Source organism: Notamacropus eugenii, chromosome 2, assembly GCF_028372415.1.
Source record: "Notamacropus eugenii isolate mMacEug1 chromosome 2, mMacEug1.pri_v2, whole genome shotgun sequence".
NCBI lineage: Eukaryota > Metazoa > Chordata > Mammalia > Diprotodontia > Macropodidae > Notamacropus > Notamacropus eugenii.
The window spans coordinates 223739581-223759897 of NC_092873.1; the positions used below are offsets into that span (position 1 = coordinate 223739581).

General features: G+C 35.9%; 1 long non-coding RNA gene across 1 annotated transcript in view; it reads right to left on the reverse strand.

The window, feature by feature from the left end:
• Nucleotides 1–19808, reverse strand: part of LOC140523831 (uncharacterized) — a 46915-nt gene extending 27107 nt beyond the window's left edge. The window contains exon 1 of the long non-coding RNA XR_011973483.1: nucleotides 19328–19808. This is a non-coding gene — a long non-coding RNA (uncharacterized lncRNA). The remainder of the gene's footprint in view (nucleotides 1–19327) is intronic.
• Between the last annotated feature and the right edge of the window lie 509 nt (nucleotides 19809–20317).

The following is a 20317-nucleotide window of genomic DNA, read 5'->3' on the forward strand; positions in this document are numbered from 1 at the left end:
GATGTGAAGTTGGGAAGACCTGAGTGACAATACTGCCTCTGTGACCCTGGACAAATCACTTAACTTCTGTCTGCCTCATTTTTGTCATTTCTAAAATGGATAAACTAACATCATCTGCTTCCCAGGGCTGCTGTGAGAATAAAAATGAGGAAATTATAAAGGACTATATAGGTGCTAGCTATTTTATGAGTTGTTTCACTGAATACCTTTATATTTTATATGTGTGTATGTAGACATACATATATACATACATAAATACACCCCCCCCATATATATATATATATGTATATATACACTATTTCAATGTATATAGAGGGAAGGAGCGTTTAATTCAGTGATGGGATATCATGCTAGAAATGATGGGGCAGCTAGGTGGCACAGTGGATAGAATACTGAGTTTGGAATCAGGAAGACTCATCTTTCTAACTTCAAATTTGGAGTCAGACCCTTACTAGGTTTGTGACTTACATGCTTAATCTTGTTTGCCTCAGTTTCCTTATCAATGAATGAGTTGGAGAAGGAAATGGCAAACCACTCCAGTACCTGTGCCCAGAAAATCCCAGATGGAATCACGGAAAATCGGATGAGAATGAAATGACTCAACAACTAGAAATAAACTTTGAATAGGTATGGGGAAAGAAGTAGATAAACTTTTTAAATCAAAGAAAAATGCATTAAAAACCTTATGCATTTATTTTTCAAGCTAATGCCTGGCAAATGTTTTGTTGATAAAAGACTGAAAGTAGATTAAAACATTTTTTTACAAAAGATATTTTCCTGAGAAATAAACTTTTCACTCAGATTTTATGTAATAGACATATCTTTTCCTGGGAGAGTAATGTTTTTGGAACTTGTGATCAAGTCAGCAGAACTATTTCATGACAATGTTCTATGAAAGAAATAAAGACAGTTTTTGACTGGCTGACCCAAATACCAATATCATAAAGTAAGCATTTAGACTCAGAGACTTCTCAATTTTATAAACTTTTAATTATGTACTTGAACTATGAGCATTTTTATCCAAAGTTCTATAGATTTCTTGGTTATTGCCTTTTGAGAACCTGAAAAAATATGAACATCTCTACTAAAGCATTAAAATAAAATCCCTGGGATGGAACATTTTCTTCAATATATTTTCTGTTCTGATCAAAAAATGTTCAAAGTAAAAAACAGCACAGTACATGGGATTTTTTAAAATGTTAAATATAGATCACTGCACCATGTATGAGAGAATGCCTCCCCTGGGTGTTTCTATGATAGACTCCACAGCATCACCCACAGATTCTAACAGCTGCCCAACAGAGAAGTTCCAGGCCCTAAACCTCACTATGGTCTCTTGTGTTAATGAGCACTCTTGATACAGTTTAAGGTACACTGGTGAGCAGCTTTAAATCAGAGCTCATCCTGCTCTAGGAAAGTTGACAATAGGGACAGAGGCCAGTCTGTTCGAATTCCAGATGTGGCGCCTGTATCCTGCCTATGACCAGCATTCATTTCTGCTCTCCACAGCTGGTCCATGTAAATGTGCCATATTGTGGCCCATCTGCTCAGAGAGTGCACAGTGGCACATCTCCCTCTGACAGTGGACCATTTTATTGAACACTATAAATATTGAAATTCATAGGCATGAAGCAGCAGATTTTTAATGTTACTTAGAGAGACATTTGAGCCACAACCTTTGGCAGAAGCAGACACTGTTAGTATCTCAGTACACTGTGCACCATTTGGTTCAGACTCATGAACAACTTTTCCAGAGATTTCATGGCTCTCCAATCCCAGGTAAAATGGAGTACAGACCCTGTGGGATGATATTTAGTGTGAATGTCACCCTGCATACAATGCGCATTTGGGATATGGACTTTCCAGCCCTGTGCTGTGTTAAACCATATGTTAATGTTTTTATACTCAGAAAAGATTAGATTGGGGACCAATAAAGTTTCAAAACTACAAATAATAGGCTAACCATTGCAAAAATGTGAGGCAATTCCTAAGGCTGAATTTTTTCCCCCAAGTCTCTCCAATTTTCATTTTTGAAATGGCAACACTGTATTTTGCTATAGGAAACCAGCTTATCCATATTTTATAAGCTAATATGTGCAAATTTTGTACTAGAGAGTAAACATCCCCATTAATTTGAAATTACTAGTATGCTAGTTGAATAAGAAACAAAATCCTGCTTTGCAGTTTTCCTTTCTCTTGCTTTATTGAATGACCCCAAGCAAATATTGATGGCAAAAGTACAGAAATCAAAGTCCTGGAAATAAATCTATGTTCCTGTATTTGATCAAATGGGATAATATATGTAAAGTGTTTCGCAAAACTGAAAACATTGCATAAATGTTATCTGTTACTATTATTATTTTTGTACTATTGGGAGGTATACTATTATTATTTTCTGGGGGATATTATTTTCTTTAATGTCCATGAATTCAGATTTCCTAACTAGGATGTAGTTTAAATATAGTCTAAGACCTAAAAAAAATGGACATTGCTTTCATTGTGAAGGCTGATTTCCTTTCTCATCAATTCCACTGTGAAAACTTCACGGAAATAGGGACAATGCCTTTCTGAAATTCGTCAAAAATTCATCTCCTGAAGCATTTCCTTTGCTCTGTACAGAAGCCTGGGGAATGAATTGGTAGTGCTCCCCATCTGGCATTTGTTGAGGACTGCTAGCAAAAGCAAATGTGACAACTATTTAAAATAAAAGTTTGCTTAATTGAAGTGAAGAATTGGAAATGACCAAAATCTGAAATGAGCATAAATGGTTCTTTGGGCACGTACATTTCTCAAGACTACGATGTTTTTCTTTCTTTCTCCCCCTTTTGCTTCATGATTATTTTCCAGTTGTTCTATGGTCTTTGTTTGTTGCATTTTTTTCTTCTTTTTAAAATCGCCCACATCTTTATTAGTGAAGCTGTAACATTCCAACAATCGGCTGGGTCGTTGCACAAACGGTTCCCCGAGTTCCCAATCAGCAGTGTTATGTAAGGTGGCAGGTTAATAAATGCGACACACTGAAATCATTTGTACCAGATTATCTCTCCTTCCAAACTCTGACAGATGCTAAGTCCAGCTGGTAAAAAAAGTTTATAGGCGAGTTGGATCTGGGGTCTTCACACACTCCGCGATGTTGGCTACCAATGCTTGTTTTAATGAGTCACGAATTGCCTGTTTATCCTCTGCTCCCTGCTGTTTCTGCATTTTCGCTTCCAGAACAATCCTAGAAACACATGCTGCTACAGACGCTGGAGCAATGTGTGTGGACATTGGAGCCAAATTAGGATAAAGAACTCTTTCTTCTCTGATATTTAAAAAAAAAGAGAGCGAGAATTGCACATTGCCGAGCAAATCGTTATCTCAGATGTTCACTGTGACATGCTCAATATGGCCTACCAGAGAAAGTTGGAGACATTTGAAACCTTAACAACTACCCAAAATGACACTGTAATTGGCGGGCTTTGTTGATCATGTTCTGGCCCTGCAAAAACTGCTCTAAACACTTTGTTTAATGATGTTACATTATGACAACACATGGCTTCTATAGAGCCAGTCATCATGTTTAACATGCAACTACACAGGAGAAAGAGCAAGGGGCCAGGAAAGAGGACCAGGGAATGGCACTGGGAAGGTCTTCTCATGGCTAATGAAGGAAGACTCAGACAACTGCAATTCGAGGTGAGCCAAAGCTGACAAGGCTGTATCCAAAGAGTGCCACTTCTTTTTGAACCATACCCATTATACCTAGTCTCCAACATCTATGGGGTGGAGATGACTTTACTAGGGAAGCTGCCAACAGGGATGAGAATAACAGAGGTGATTTGTCCCCTGAGTCTCATCAATGACATTCTTAGGGCAACATCTTTGAAAGCCATGAGAGGCCAAGGGATTGAGACAGACTTCAGTGAATTCTCCCTCCCCTGCCAGTTTCACGTTGAATTTGTGTTCCCTTTGAGGTACAGACTTATATAGATGGATCCCAAGAATAGAATGGATGGAAGCATTAAATCAAAATAATTCTGAAAGAATAATTTTCCTACCTAAAATATTGCCAATGCAAAATGCCATCCAAATCCAGAGAAAGAACTATAGAGTTGGAACACAAAACGAAGCAGACTATTTTCTCTTTTATTATGTTTGGTTTTGTTTAGTTTTACTCATGCTTTCTCTCATTTGTTTTAATTCTTCTATGCAACATGACTAATGTGAAAATGTGTTTAATAAGAATATATAGAGAGCCTGTATAAGATTGCATGCCATCTTGGGGAGGGAGAGGGAGAAAATTTAGAACTTATGGAAGTAACTGTTGAAAACAGAAAAAAATTAAATAAATAAATTAGAAAAAAATATTATTTTCCTGATTGCATATCCATGCCATTAATTATCAAATAAAATGCAGAATTTTTATTCTGGTATTCAAGACCTCTCACAACCTGACTCCAAAGTATATTTCCAGTCTTGTCGCATACTACTCTCTTTCATGTTCTCTAGGTACCATTAAAACCAGACTACTCACAAATCCTGCCCCTTTTCTCTTTGGGTATGCCATTCCTTATGCTTGCAATGGTCTACCATTGTATCTCTCTGGTTTCCATTAATACTCAGCCAAGATCCATCTTCTACCTGAAGCCTTTCCTTATCCTCAAGATAAGTACTCTTCCCCGCTTCGCCTTATCTGATACATATAGATAGCTATATGAATCTTGATAACTGAACATGCTTTCTTCAATTAAGCATAAGCTCTTTCAAAGCAGAGACACTTTCACTTTTACAGTCATGCTTCCAGTGCCTAATGCAACACAGCGCATACATAGGCATTTAATAAGTGCTTATTGACTGATTGCTTTAATGTCTGTTGAACTCTTTTTGTTCCTTAAGTGCTGAGCTCAGGTGTAACAACCTTCATAAAACTCCTAAACTCCATAATCTTTGCTGGCTTCAATCTCTCATACTAATCTGTTAGCACTTACCATATTATAATGTGTATTATTGTCATCTCTTTATTTGTCTTAGCCCTTTCTTACTAGATTATAGGCTTCTTGAGGGCTAGGAATATATTTTGCTTCTTTCCTTTTTTTTTTTTTGGTTAATAGTACATAGCACACATTCCACATCTAATGGGTGCGGGGCAACAATTATTAGACCTAGGATTTCATCAGTATAGGGACCATCTGGAAACCTTTAACCTATACAGATCAACAACTTGTAGTCTCAAAGAGTTGCTTGGGGTTTAAGTGACTTGCCTACAGTCAAACAGCCAATATATGTCAATGTGTCAAGAGCACCTAAATGTAAATCCTCTTGGCTCTGGCTAACTATTTAACTTAAGTCACATTGCCTCCTTATATAGTTGTTCAGGTTTACTCCTACAAGGAGTTTCTCAAGAACTCCAATCTATTTAAAATTTTAAAATTATTTTTATTTAAAACTGCACCATTTGGATTAAAAATATATTCAGCTTTGTAAGATGTTACTATTGTTTTTAAATTGTTTTACTTTTACTTTTTAGAATGTGGAATTCCTGATTTTTTTTCTTTAAATTTCTTTTCCTAGGTGATTAGTCCTGAGCAGCTTGAACTGAGATTGCTTGACATATGAATTGCTTCTTCTTGGCAGCTTGAAATACTTTCCCTTTGATCTTAAAACTTTGGAGTTTGGTGACTGCATTCCTGGGTGAGTTAAAGTTGAGATTCTTCTCTGATGATAGCCTATGGTTTTACTGGTCTGCACCTTGACCTCTAATTCTGACACAATTGAGTGATTTTATTATGTAATTTCATGAAATATAATATTCATACTCTCTGATTCACATTTTTGTTGTTATTGCAGAAGGCCAGCCACTGTTAGATTATCTTGCCAACTTTTTCTTCAGGATCAGTTGCTTTAGTTTGTAATGACCACAGGTGTTCTTTCAATTTTGCTGTCTTTTGGCTGTTCTGACATTTCTTGTGTATTCCTGAATTATTGCGGGATTTTGTTTTTTGTCATTTTCTTTTTAGGCATATCTAATTGCTTTATTCAGATTTTCTACCTCCTTTTGTACATTCTAGTGTCTCTTGATTGTCTTTTTTTTCTTGACAGTCTTTTTGAATTCTTCATAAAGATCTGTAATTCTCTTTCTATCTATTAAAATTTCTTTTGTTAAGGTTCTTGGCCATGGTAGTTTTCTTCTAACAGTTCCATTCTTGTTTCCAGGAAGTTAGTTGTTGTTAATAATATTATTACCCCCTTTTCTAGAAATATCTTTTTGCTTTCTTTTATGCCATAGTATTTGTTGAGAGTGAATCAATTTGTTGAGAGCTGGAATCAGGAAAAACAGAGATTCAAGTCCTTCATTTGGCATATACTGTGCTAGCTGTACGATACTGAGCAACTCAGTTAGACTGTCTAGTTAGCCTCTGGCAACTCTAAGACTAAAAGTTACAAATAAGCTGCTGATCTACATTGGTGAAGGGAGTTTCCATACCAAGAGTTCCTCACACCAATGAAATCATAGGTCTGAATTTTAAAATATATATTAGAGCTTCTTTCTTTAGTAAATTTTTCAGTCCTTCTGTTTGTTTTGTTCTGAGAGGTTTTGCCTTGTAAGGACTTACTTCCTTTCCTCTCTTTTTGTTATTCTTATATTTTCACTGATGCACTCCTTATTTTGAGCTGACAAGGTGCATCTGAACTTAGATAAAACCACTCATTAAGCTAATGGGTCATAGGTACAGGTTTTTATAGTTTTCTACCATAAACTACATCTTTATACAGGGTAATTAAGGTGGTCTAGGATGAAACAGTAATGAAAAAGTCAATTGGAGTCAGATTGAGGATATGTAAAAATCAAAAGTTTTGGTGAACAATGTGAAGCTATTCAATGTCTTTGAGTAGAGAAATCATTGTACATTAAAAACACGTGTTGGGCAATGCTGTAAAGATTATAATTAAGACAAGAAGGCCTAGGAGAGGGAAGACACACTAGAAGACTATTGTAATCATGTAGGTGAGAATAGATGAGAGATGGTTTCATTGGGAATAGAGAAGAGGAAATGATTGTGAAACATGTGGAATCGGTAGCTCTAGGTAACCAGATGTTTGGGTGAGAAGGAGAAAACAGTAAAAAAAAATTGATTCCAAGATAATTAACCTAACAGAAAGGCAATAAAGTATAGTGACTATAAGGCTGGTCTTGAATCAGAAAGACCTAGGTTCAAATTCTGATTCTGACATACATGACCATGTGACCACAGGCAATTTTTGAGGCTATAATTTACATTTACTGGTCTTCCTTGGTGGAGGGACTGTTTATACTGGGAATTCTTACACTGATGAGTCATAGACCTAGATCAGAAAAAAGGATATTAAATCTGAATAACTTGGGAAGTGGTTCTATTATCAAGAGTAATAGGGTAATTAGAAGGAAAGACAGGGTTTTTTTTTTTTTTTCTAATAGGAGGGATAGTGAACTTATTTTGGACTTGTTAAATATAAGATACTCTATGAGGAACATAGAGGTAGAATACACATGTTGATTAGGAAAAATCATTTACTGGAGCTCTCAGTCAAGGAAGAGGATACTTATATGTGTATGTGTGTGTATGCATATGGATTATAAATTATATATATATATATATATAACATATATATGTGTGTGTGAATGCATGTATGTGTGTGTATCTGGGAGCCATCTACATAAAAGTAATCACCAAAGCAGTGATAATGGATGCAATCATCAAGACAAAGTGTTTATTTATGAGGGAGAAGAACAGAATCTATTTTTAAAAAATATTTATTTATTTTTAGGTTTCGCCATTCACTTCCATAAGATTTTGAGTTCCAAATTTTCTCCCCATCCCTCCTCTCCCGCCACCCCAAGATGGTGTGTAATCTGATACAGGCTCTCTATATAAATTCATTTTAACATATTTTCATTTAGTCATGTTGTAAAGAAGAATTAGAACCAATGGGAGAAACCATGAGAAAGAACAAACAAAACAAAAAAAAAAGGGAGAGCAAAAGATCTGCATTTAGACTCCATAGTTCTTTTTTTCTGGATTTGGCTAGAAGAACAGAATCTTGAGGGACAGTCATAGCAGCTAAGGCACTGAAGGAGAATGAAGAGCCAACAAAAGAGATGGCTAATGAAATAAAAGAGTGCAAGATAAAAGTAATAAAATGCAACATCATGTGATAAAGTTTATCATTCTATTCTTTTAGAAAAGATGGGGAGTTGCAGGCTGGATGATGGTGCAATCTAGTGGAATTCAGTTTTTCAAATGAACAAGCTCCCAAAGCAGTCAACAATGGCTTACTGATGATCTGGAAGAAAGTCCACAGCAGAGTGTCTTAGGGATTTGTGCTTGACTCTGAACTGTAACACTTTTGCTTATGGCTTGGATAAAGGCATAGATGTCATACTCATTAAATGTGCAGAAGGCTCAAAACTTGGAGTGATAGCATATTGTGTAACAGAATCAAGATTTTTAAAATCTTGATAGTCTAAAATGGGGGTGGGGAACCTATGACCTTGAGACCACATGTGGCTCTCTAGGTCCTCAAGCACGGCCCTTAGACTGAATACAAACTTAACAGAACAAGTCTGTTTAGATTTTTATTTGAATTCAATCCACATAGCCTCGAGGTGGCAGGTTCTCCATCTAGGACCAAATTTCATGAGATGCAACTTAGTACTGATAAATAGAAAATTTTATACTTGAATCTCCAAAAATCAACTTCCCAACGACAGGATCAGGAGAGGAAGGGCCAGGCAATCATTCTTTTAAAAGAGATCTTGGGGTTTCAATAATCTTCAGTTTCAGTATAAGTCAATAGTGAGATATAATAGCCAGTAAATGAATGTACCTTCCTATGTACTATGCTCTGTTCAGACCACATCTGTAGTACTCTGGCCAATTCTGATTATCATATTTTATGAAAGATGATGTTAAGTTGGAGAACACTGACAGGAGTCAAGTGGGATGATGAATGACCTTGAGATTATAACATACAAGGTTTATATTAAGGACCTAGGAATGTGTTGCCTGGAGAAGAAAAGACTTAGAGGGAGGGACAAGATAGTAATATTCAAGTATTTGAAGGGTTTCCACATGGAAAAAAAATGAGACTTTTTTTCTTCTTGGCCTTAACATGTAATAAGAGGTAGGTAACAATAGATGGGAGGCCCTAAGAAACAAAGTGTGGCTTGAGGTAAGGAGAAAACTTCCTGATAATTAGAACTATCCAAAAATAGGCATGGACTGACTTAGGAGTTAATAAGTTCTTCCTCATTAGAAGTATTCAAGAAAAAGCTGGATGACCACTTGCCAAGTATGTTTTGGGGGATTATTGTTCAGATAATGATTATACTCTTTTTTTATTTTTTAAATTAATTAATTTTTAGTTTTCAACATTTACTTCCATCAGCTTTTGAATTTTAAATTTTCTCCCCCTTTTTCCTTTCCCTCCCCCATCTCCAAGATGATATGCAATCTGATATAGGCTCTACATATACATTCATATTAAATATATTTTCATATTAGTCATGTTGTAAAGAAGAATTAGAACCAATGGGAGGAATGATGAGAAAGAAGAAACAAAACAAAAACAAAAAAGAGACAAAATAGTATCTTCCATCTGCATTCAGATTCCAAAGTTCTTTCTCTAGATGTGGACAGTATTTTCCATCATGAGACTTTTGGAGTTGTCTTAGATCCTTGCATTCCTGAAAAGAGTTAAGTCTTTGAAAGTTAGTCATCATATAATGTGGCAGTTGCTGTGTACATTGTTTTCCTGCTTCTGTTCACTTCACTCAGCATTAGTTCATATAAGTCTTTTCATGTTTTTCTGAAGTCCACCTGCTCATCATTTCTTGTAGAACAATAGTATTCCATTGCATTCATATACCACAACTTGTTCAGTCATTCCTCAATTGATGGACATCCCCTCAATTTCCAATTCTTGGCCATCACAAAAAGATCTACTATAAATATTTTTGTATGTTTGGATCCTTTTCCCATTTTATGATCTCTTTGGGATATAAACCTAGAAGTGGTATTGCTGGGTCAAAGAGTATGCACAATTTTATAGCTCCTTGGGTATAGTTCCAAATTGCTCCCCAGAATGGTTGGATCAATTCACAACTCCAACAAATCCAATTTTCCCACATCTTCTCCACTTATTCCTATGCTCTCTGGAGTTTTTTTTTTTTGAATAGCAATGGGTATTATATTTTGTCAAAGACTTTTTCAGCATCTATTGAGATAAACATAAGATTTTTGTTAGTTTTGTCATGGATATATAGGCAATTATGCTGATAGTTTTCCTAATATTGAACCAGCCCTGCATTCCTGGTATAAATCCTACCTGATCATAGTGTATTATCCTCAAGATAAGTTGTTATAATCTCTTTGCCAATATTTTATTTAAAATTTTTGCATCTGTATTCGTTAGAGAAATTGGTTTAATTTTTTTTTTCTGTTTTAACTCTTCCTGCTTTAGGTATCAGCATCATATTTGTATCATAAGAAGAATTTGGTAGCACTCCCTTTTTGCCTTTTTCCCAAAATAATGCAAATGTTTGATAGAATTCACTTGTAAAGCCATCTGACCCTGGAGATTTTTTTCAAATCATTGGTGGCTTGTTCAATTTCTTTTTCTGAGATGGGGTTATTTAAGTATTTTATTTCCTCTTCCATTAATCTGAACAATTTATATTTTTGTAAATATTCATCCATTTCACTAAGATTGTCAAATTATTGGCATACAGTTGGGCCAAATATTTCCTAATTGTTGTTTTAATTTCCTCTTCATTGGTGGTGAATTCACCCTTTTCATTTTTGATACTGGTAATTTGGTTTTCTTCTTTCTTTTTTTAAATCAAATTAACCAAAGGTTTATCTTTTATTTCTTCATAAAAGCAATCCTTAGTTTTATATATTAGTTTAACAGTTTTTTTTATTTCAACTTCATTTATCTCTCCTTTGGTTTTCAGAATTCTTAATTTGGTATTCAATTGGGGATTTTTAATTTGTTCTTTTTCTAGCTTTTTTCGTTGCATGCTCAATTCATTGATCTCCTCTTTCTCAATTTTATTCATGTGAGCATTTAGAGATATAAAGCTTTCTCTGTGAACTGCTTTTGCTGCATCCCATGAGTTTGATATGTTGTCTCATTATTTTCATTCTCGTGGATGAAGTTATTGATTGTTTCTATGATTTGTTGTTTGACTCATTCATTCTTTAGGATTAGATAATTTAGTTTCCAACTAATTTTTAGCCTATCTTTCTGTGGCCCTTTGTTACATATAATTTTTATTACATCATGATCTAAAAAGAATGCATTTAATATTTCTACCTTTCTGCACTGAATTGTGAAATTTTTATGCCTTAGTACATGGTCAAGTTTTGTGTAGGTGCCATGTAACAAGAAAACAGTACATTCCTTCCTATCCCCATTCAGTTTTCTCCAGAGGTCCACCATATCTAACTTTTCTAAACTTCTGTTTATCCCCTTATCTTTTCTCTTGTTAACTTTATGGCTAGATTTATCTAGTTATGAGAGGCAGAAGTTGAGGTCCCCCACTAGTATAGTTTTGTTGTCTATTTCTTCCTGTAACTCCTTTAACTTCCCTAAGAATTTGGATGCTATACCACTTGGTATATATGTTTAATATATATGTGCATATATGTTTAATAATGATATTACTTCATTGTCTGTGGTGCCTTTTAGCAGGATGTAGTTTCCTTCTTTATCTCTTTTAATTAAATCTATTTTTGCTTTTGCTATGTCTGAGATCAGGATTGCTACTCCTGCTTCTTTTTTTTTACTTCAACTGAAGCATAATATATTCTCCTCCAGCCTTTTACCTTTACTCTGTACGTATTTCTTTGGTTCAAATGTGTTTCTTATAAATAACATATTGTAGGATTATAGATTGTAATCCACTCTGCTATCTGCCTCTGTTTTGTGAGAGAGTTTATCCCATTCACATTAACAGTTATGATTACTATCTGTGTCTTTCTCTCCATCTTATTTTCCTCCCTGTTTATGCTTTTCTCTCTCCTTTCTTCCTTCCCCTCCTCACTAAAGTTTTTCTTTTGACCACTTCCTCCCTTAATCTGATTTTCCTTCTATCCACTCTCTCCATTTTCTTTCCCCTTTCCCCTCCTACTTCCTATAGGGTAAGTTAGATTTCTATACCTAACTGATTATGTGATTCCCACTTTGATCCAAATCTGATGAGAGTAAGATTCAAAAAATGCCTATCTCCCTCTCTCTACTGTAATAGGTCTTTGTGTCTCTTCACGTAATGTAATTTGCCTTTTTTTGCCTCCTCTTTTCCTCTGCTCATCCCTTTTCACCACTTAATTAGACTTTTGTCATCATATCAAAGTCAATTTATACCCATACCCTCTATCTATATATACCCCTTCTAAATGTCATAATAAAGATACAGTTCTCAAGAGTTAGAAGTATCATTTTTCCCTTGTAGGGATATAAACAGTTTACCCTTATTGAATAACATTGCTGTTTTTTCTTTCCTCTTTACCTTTTTATGCCTCTCTTGAGTCTTGTATTTGAAGATCAAATTTTCTGTTGAGTTCTGGTCTTTTCATCAGGAAGGTTTGAAAGTCTTGTTTCACTGAATGTCTATATCCTCTGAAAGATTATGCTCAATTTCACTGGGCAGTTGATTCTTGGTTGTAATCCAAGCTCCTTTGCCTTACAGAATATCATATCCCAAGCCCTCCAATCTTTTAATGCTGAAGCCACAAGGTCCTGAATAACCCTGACTGTGGTTCCATGATATTTGAATTGTTTTTTCTTTTCTGGCTGCTTGCAATATTTTTCTCTTTGACTTGATAATTCTGGAATTTGGCTACAATATTCCTGGGCATTTTCAATTTGGGATCTCTTTCAGGAGGTAATCATTAGATTCTTTTGATGACTATTTTACCTTCTGGTTCTAGGACCTCAGAGCAGTTTTCCTTGATGATTTCTTGAAAGATGCTGTCCAGGTTCTTTTTTTCATCATGGCTTTCAGGTAGACCAATAATTTTAAAATGATCTCTCCTGGACCTATTTTCCAGGTCAGTTGTTATTCCAATGAGGTACTTTATGTTTTCTTCTATTTTTTCATTCTTTTGATTTTGTTTGACTGATTTTTGATATCTCAGAGTCTTTAGCTTCCACTGGCCCAGTTCTAATTTTTAACAAATTATTTTTTTCAATTAAATTTTATACCTCCTTTTCCATTTGGCCTATTTTACTTTTTAAGGAGTTCTTCTCTTCTGTGAGTTTTTGTGCCTCCTTTTCCATTTGGCCAATTCTACTTTTTAAGGGGGTTGTTTTCTTCATCCACCTTGACTCCCAGAAGTCAGAGTCAGGACTGTACTCTTTAGTTGATCTCTGAGGTATTTTTCAATATTGAGATTTCATAAGAACTATATGATTTCAGTATCAAAGAAGCTAAAAAAAGAGAAGTAATTAAGGAGAGAGTGGTTAACACTAGGAAGTGTGGCAGAGTTCAAAGAGAATGAGGACATTAGGTTTAAGAGTCAGGAAGCCATTAATAACCTAGGCAAAAGTGGTTTTGGTAGAGGGTCCATAATGGGGTCCAGAGGAGTGAGTAGATGGGGTAGAGAGAGTAAGAATGGCCTATTCTTTCTAGAGTTGGTCAATGGAGAACAAGGAAGGGGAAAAACATCTATTAAACATCTGCCATGTACTTGGGTAGGTGCTTTTACAAATAATATCTCTTTGATCCTCAGCAAAGGAGATGAGATAAGATTATTGTCTGCAGAGGTGGGGAGAATGAAGGAAAGGCTTGTGTTGAGTTTTTTGTTTTGTTTTGTTTTGTTGTTAAGCATGAGGAGATTTGAACATGTTTGTGGACTGACAGGAAGTACTGAGTAGAATGAAAAAGACTGAGGATACATGAAGGAATATGACTGAGAAAGCACAGTCCTAGAGGGAATGGAAGCAAATGGCTATTCAAAAGAATCTTGACAAAGTTAAACACTGGGCTAAATCTAAAAAGATAAAATTAAATAGATATAAATGTAGTCTTTCACTTGGATTAAAAAAAACAACTTTGTAAATACACAATGGAGATTCATGACTATACAGCAATTCATCTGAAAAAGAGCAGGAAGTTTTAACAGAATCAGTCAGTCAACAAGCATCTATTGAGTAATAGCCATGTGCCAGGTATTGTGTCAAGCACAGGGAATACAAATACAGGCAGAAGGAAACAAAGTTCCTGCCTTCAAGGAGCTGTGAGTCAACAGTTGTGATGCTGTGACCAAAAGAGCTAATGTGAGTAAGTGGAAGAATGAAAAAAAAAGTAAAAAAAAGGGCAGCTAGCTGGCACAGTGGATAGACTGGGCCTGGAATCAGGAAGACTCCTTTTCTTGAGTTCAAATGTGGCCTCAGACACTTACTAGCTGTGTAACTCTGGGCAAGTCACTTCACCCTGTTTGCCTCAGATTCCTCATCCATGTAATGAACTGGAGCAGAAAATGGCAAACCATTCCAGTACTTTTGTCAAGAAAACCCCAAATAGGGTCATGAAAAGTCAGACATGACGGAAAAATGACACAACATTGTAGAGCAACTGCTTTCTACTTAAAAGCAGTTTGATTACACAAATTTATACACAGCCTTTCACACCTTTCATAGTCCAGGAAGAATTAAATTTCACTTCAAAACATGATAAGTAGCAAATGTCATGGGTGAAGTTATAGATTTTGCCGTACATATGGGGAAAATAAGCATTCACACATGACCTTCAACCTTCTCTCTAATCAAATAAGCATTTTTGTTTTAACCAAAGGGAGACTACAAAGTATATCCTGAGCACAATGACTACATTTGTAATTGGCCTCAATGGTATAGAATTATTTAGCAGAAGAAAAATAGAATGAATGTTAGATCTAGAAGAGGCCTTAGAGATCATGGAATCTAGTTAGGACTTTTTAAGATGAGGTTCATGAGTTTATTTAAAGATATTTATATATATATGTATAATATATACATATATTCATATAAAATATATATATTCATACTATATTTCAATGTAATTGTTTTCCTTTGTCATCTGATGTATTTTATATATTTTGAACATTGTGCTGAGAAGAGGTCTATGAGTTTTACCAGATGATCACACAGCAAAAAACAAAACCAAACCCAAAACAAAAAAAAATAAACTTGAAGGCCCCCTGAATGTCTAAGCCCCTTACTTTATAGAAGAGGCCCAAAGAAGTGAAGGCACAGCCGCAGAGATAGCTAGTGAAAGATGTGAAGCTCAAACACAAATCCTGAAACTTTTAATCCTTTCCAATATAATACATAGCTTTTGTCTGCTTTTAGTTTGGCCATGTTAACAAGATGAAATAATATGAGAATTATAGTCACAGTAATAATAAAAATGATAATAGCAGATGCTTACACACTACTTTAATGTTACCAAAATCCATAGAACATTTGCAAAGTTCTTGTGTCCCACCCTGACAGTTATTTTTCTAAAACCATTGTTCCATTAACTTCAACTGTAATGCACCATTAATTAAGGATTTTGTATTTTGCTTTAGTTTATATTTTGTATTTTAATTTAGTTTCATGGTTCCCTTCTTATTCTTTCTTAATGAGAATAGCTGCACAGGAGCATTCTAAACAGTTTGGGTAGTAGATGTAGCAGACGTCTCAGTCAGTGATACGTGGGAGACAAACACATCACCCAGTCTGCTTACTGATGGCCAGTCTAAGTAATGGATCTGAATAATAGTGATGATAATAATAATATTTATATAGAACATACTATGTGCTGGGCACTGTGCTAAGAGCTTTACAAGCATTATCTCATTTGAGCCTTGCAACAACCCTGGGAGGAAGGTGCTTTTAATATTCCCATGTTACAGATGGGGAAACTGAGGCAAACCGAGGTTAAATTGTATGCCCAATGGTCACACAGTAAGTGTCCAAGGCCAGATTCCAACTCAGGTCTTCCTGACTCCAGGCCCAACCCTTTATCCACTGAGTCATTTACCTGCCCTTCACGATCTATTGGCCTGCAGCATGATATAGACTGAGCAAACCTAGCCATGGCAAAGCAACTGCCAAATTCCACTCATTTTGACTATCTAGTGACAGCCCTACAACAAATCATTGTCAATTGTAGTATCTAAGTGCACATAGATAGGGGAAAGGGAGGAGAGGAGAATGCTATTTTGCCTGAGCGTCATACAAAATCACAGAATGTTAGAACAAGACGAGACTCTAGACATCTGGTATGATCTCCTCAGGTAAGGACACTGAGATTCAGAGAGAAATTTGCTCAAAGTCATGTAGCTAGAAAGTGGCAAAGTTGAACTCAAATCCAGTTCTTCTGACTCAAAGGCCAATGATCTTAAGCTACCAGCATGGCTTAGGAATTGCTCTAATGAAAACCATTGGGAGTAGAAGTGATTAAGTCAGGCTGAGGTGGCTTTAGTTTTCCAAACCACATTGTCTCTAAGAAGTATATAAGGATGGTACCTCATTAGCCATCCCATGGATTATCCATCATACTCTGGCTGTATAGGTAGAGCAAAACTATTAGCTTATACTAGGGAGATTTTCATTTTTAAGTTGATTCCTTATTAGCAAATAGATTTGCTTTTTCAAAAATCAGTTACCTGTATGTTTAGTATATGAGTTAATTGCATCACATAGACCACCAGTACTTGCTATAAATAAGCATAGCTTATGTGTGACTAGAGAGAATAGAACACTGATGGATTCCAAACCTTCTTTTACCTTTTTAATTTTCTTTAGTCTCTGAGAGGAAGTTGCAGCCTTTAAATATTTTTTTTTTGTCTTGTACACATTTACCTTGTTCTCTCGAAGTCTCTTTCTCTCCTCTTTACACTATTTACAACTTTCTTAAAAAATTATTTACCTGTGTCTTTAGTATATTGATTTAGTGAGTCAAGGGGTAGGCAGCTAGATGGTGCAGTCCCGGAATCAGGAATGCTCATCTTCCTGAGTTCAAATCTGTTTCCCTACACTTATAAGCTATGTGGGCAAGTCACTTAACCCTACTGGTCTCAGTTTCCTCATTTGTCAAATGAGCTGGAGAAGGAAATGGTAAACCATTCTAGTATCTTTGCCAAGAAAACCCCAAATGGGGCCACAAAGAGTCAGACACAACTGAAAAATGACTAAACAACAAATTGTAAGGAAAAGTTACAAATAATCTACTATCATTCTCCCTTTTTTCTCTCTCTCTTTTTTAAATTGTCTTTCTTTGTTTTTTCTTTCAGAGAATCATAGACTATGAAAGTCAAAAGTGATCCCAACAGAGATTCAGCTGGTTAGTGATGAGCCTAGTGTAGACCATAAGCTGAGTAAAGCATTCTTTCTGTTACACTGTGAAGATGACAACATTGGTAGCATGTGGAGTTCTGTAAAGCCTCTGTAAGAAGACTTATCTTGATTTAAGGCAAAACACCATGGTACCTCTCCCCAGAGCCATATGGTATTAGTGGATAGCCTTGTGAACCGTGGAGTGGTTTTGCTAGTGTAGAGGAATATTTAACATTATGATATTGTTAGAGTTAAAGGTAGTATGGGAGAATGAATCTTGTAGTCAAAAAGACCTGTTCCATTTCTGTCTCTGATACTTGGCTGTATGACCATGGGCAAGTTACTTTAGACTATGCTGATCTGCACTGATGAAGGGAATTCTGTCAATGAATGTTCCCCATACTGATGAAATCAATCGATCAATGAATAAACATTTATTAAGTGCCTATTAGGTGCCAGACTGTGCTCAGCAATGAACTTTTCCCTTCTCCCCTTCCCCTCACAATAAATGTGTGAGTATGTGGGTGCCTCTGAGTGTATATATTGGAGTTAACTTTCTTTAAATTACAAGCATCCATTTCACCTATGCTGAAAAATAAAAGCTGTGATAGAGTATTGAGATTCACAAATGAAATGTGGAAGTTCAAATTTCCCTGGCCCCTACCATATTTAATAGAATCTTTAAAATAGTTTATGCCCACCCCCCACCCCCATATGGGAAAGTGGATGGTCATTTGGCAGATGTTGAAACACCAACTTTCTGTCCAATAGCTTGGAAAGACAATGGGTGTCATACTCTGTTCTCCAAAATATATGACAGGGAAAGAGAGTCCATCATCTGCACCATGTGTGTGACTTAGCAAAGTGAAACTCATTCTTGCTAATTATTCACTGCCTTTCTACTCAAGGACCCACCATATTTCCATAAGACTATTTTCTTCTTCATTACATTGCTTATTTAAAAAGCCTGTGAGTCTCACATTGGCACGGGTATAATTATTTATAGCAGTTCCTGATGGCTGTGTTCTCTTTTTAGCTAGCTGTTTTAACCATATGCTAATGACAGGAAGAAAACATACATATAAAATATTGTAAGCATCAGGACGTGGTAGGAGAGGGTAAGTTTGGCTCCTGACCATGAAATCTTATTCTGTGGTTGCCTTCTTAATGGCATCTCTTGAGGTCAGTGGCTTTGAATTCTCCCGATTGTGTGGGTCACTTTGGCAGCATTGACCAAGGAGAAAATATTCAGCTCTGGGAAACAATAGTTGGAGTCACCCTCTAAGTGTCCTGCCTTCTAGATCATGCAGTTGACTCCCAGACTCCCCACTGAGATGTCACTGTTTGACCAGTTTGCTTTAAAACAGCTTAATTAGCTGAAAGGAAAGCTATGTCTGAGCATGTTTGTGAGAAAAAAACAAAAAGCTCTCGCCTTTCAGAAAGCTCATGCTCTATCTTGTCGGAAATCTTTGGTTCTAAAACAAAACAACATTCCTTTCATACACAATCAAGTCCCTGACAACAAATTTTCCTGGATCAACGACAATGGGTTTAGAATTGTCTCCGTGTGGACATTTTTGTTCAGATTGTGTGCGTGTGCGTGTGTGTGTGCGTGTGTGTGTGTGTGTGTGTATGGAGGGCTTTGGGTACATATCACCTCCTCTGAGGTACCCATAAATGGTAAAATTTATTTGAGATTATTCTTTCCTTTACCTGTTGTGGCCTAAAACCATGTTACAGAATCAGGTCCATGTCATTTTTCAGGTCATTGCCTTCTGGACTTTGGCACTTAACGAAGGCATCAACAGTAGCTACACACCGTAAAAATTGCAAGTGACTAATTTGCTTCTTGCTTGTTCAAAATAGGAAACATTCAAGTATTCATCCACATTTTACTAATAATGACCTATGTTTATATACTGCTTTCTTCACAACAGCTTAGGTAGTGCCCATTTTACAAACGAGAAAGCTGAGGCTAGAGAAGTAAAAAATGACTTACCATGATCATACAGCTGTTAAATGGCAGTCAGGAAGCCTGTGCAGGTTTCTTGACCTGTGCTTTGTCCACTAAGCCAACTTGCTCCTCACAATCTATATAGCTCTTAGACCAATTTCTTGATTCTTCAGGAATTGATTGTGCAATAATTTATGTACCAAGTGGTCCAATCCAAAAAATATGGACTGTTTCATGTCTTAAACTTCTCTTTTTTTGTCCTTTCTTCTTTCTGAACTATGTGTGCCTAACTCTCTTATTATGAGTGTGCTGATGTGAACTCTAAGTCTAGTCCCATATTTCTTAGTTCCACAGCATCTTCATTGGCTGCCAGTCGCCTTGATACTCATTGTCTGAAAACCCATGGTCCTATTTTTCAGGCAAAATTGGCAGAGGAGCAGCATTCATCTTAATGCTATTAGAGAAAAATCGAAAATTGAAAACTTCGATCCTAGTATGACTGGCACACATTTGGGAGATGCATTAATTCTGTTTTCCCCTTTTCACATCCCATTTAAATGGGGGCAGTCCGTCTAGAGTTCCCTATTTGTTTGTTTGCTTTAAATGCTGACGAAGGAAATCTCCATGGTCAAAATAAAATTGGACTATAACATGCAGCTCATTTCCTCAATTAACGACTGCAGTATGGCCTGCTAAGCCATCCAATTTCTCTTGCAGTCTCTTCTCATCAGTAATTATCTGATGAACACATAAATTTCCAGTCAACTCTGATTTATTTTCACAACTTTTAAACCATAATAAATATCAAATTCTAACTGAAGCACATTTGTTGTTGTTGTAATTTTTTAAATTACCTTGAGCTTTCTTAATTCAGGATAACTGTATAAATCGCTGTGGCATCCCTCCCCCCTTTCATTTTGCCAACTTAAAAGAAATCCAAAAACAAAGTCTAGATTATGCCTTATGAAAATATTTAGAACCCTAGTATATTTTAGTGCAATATTCTAAAAATTATGTCCTTTATAAAATAACATG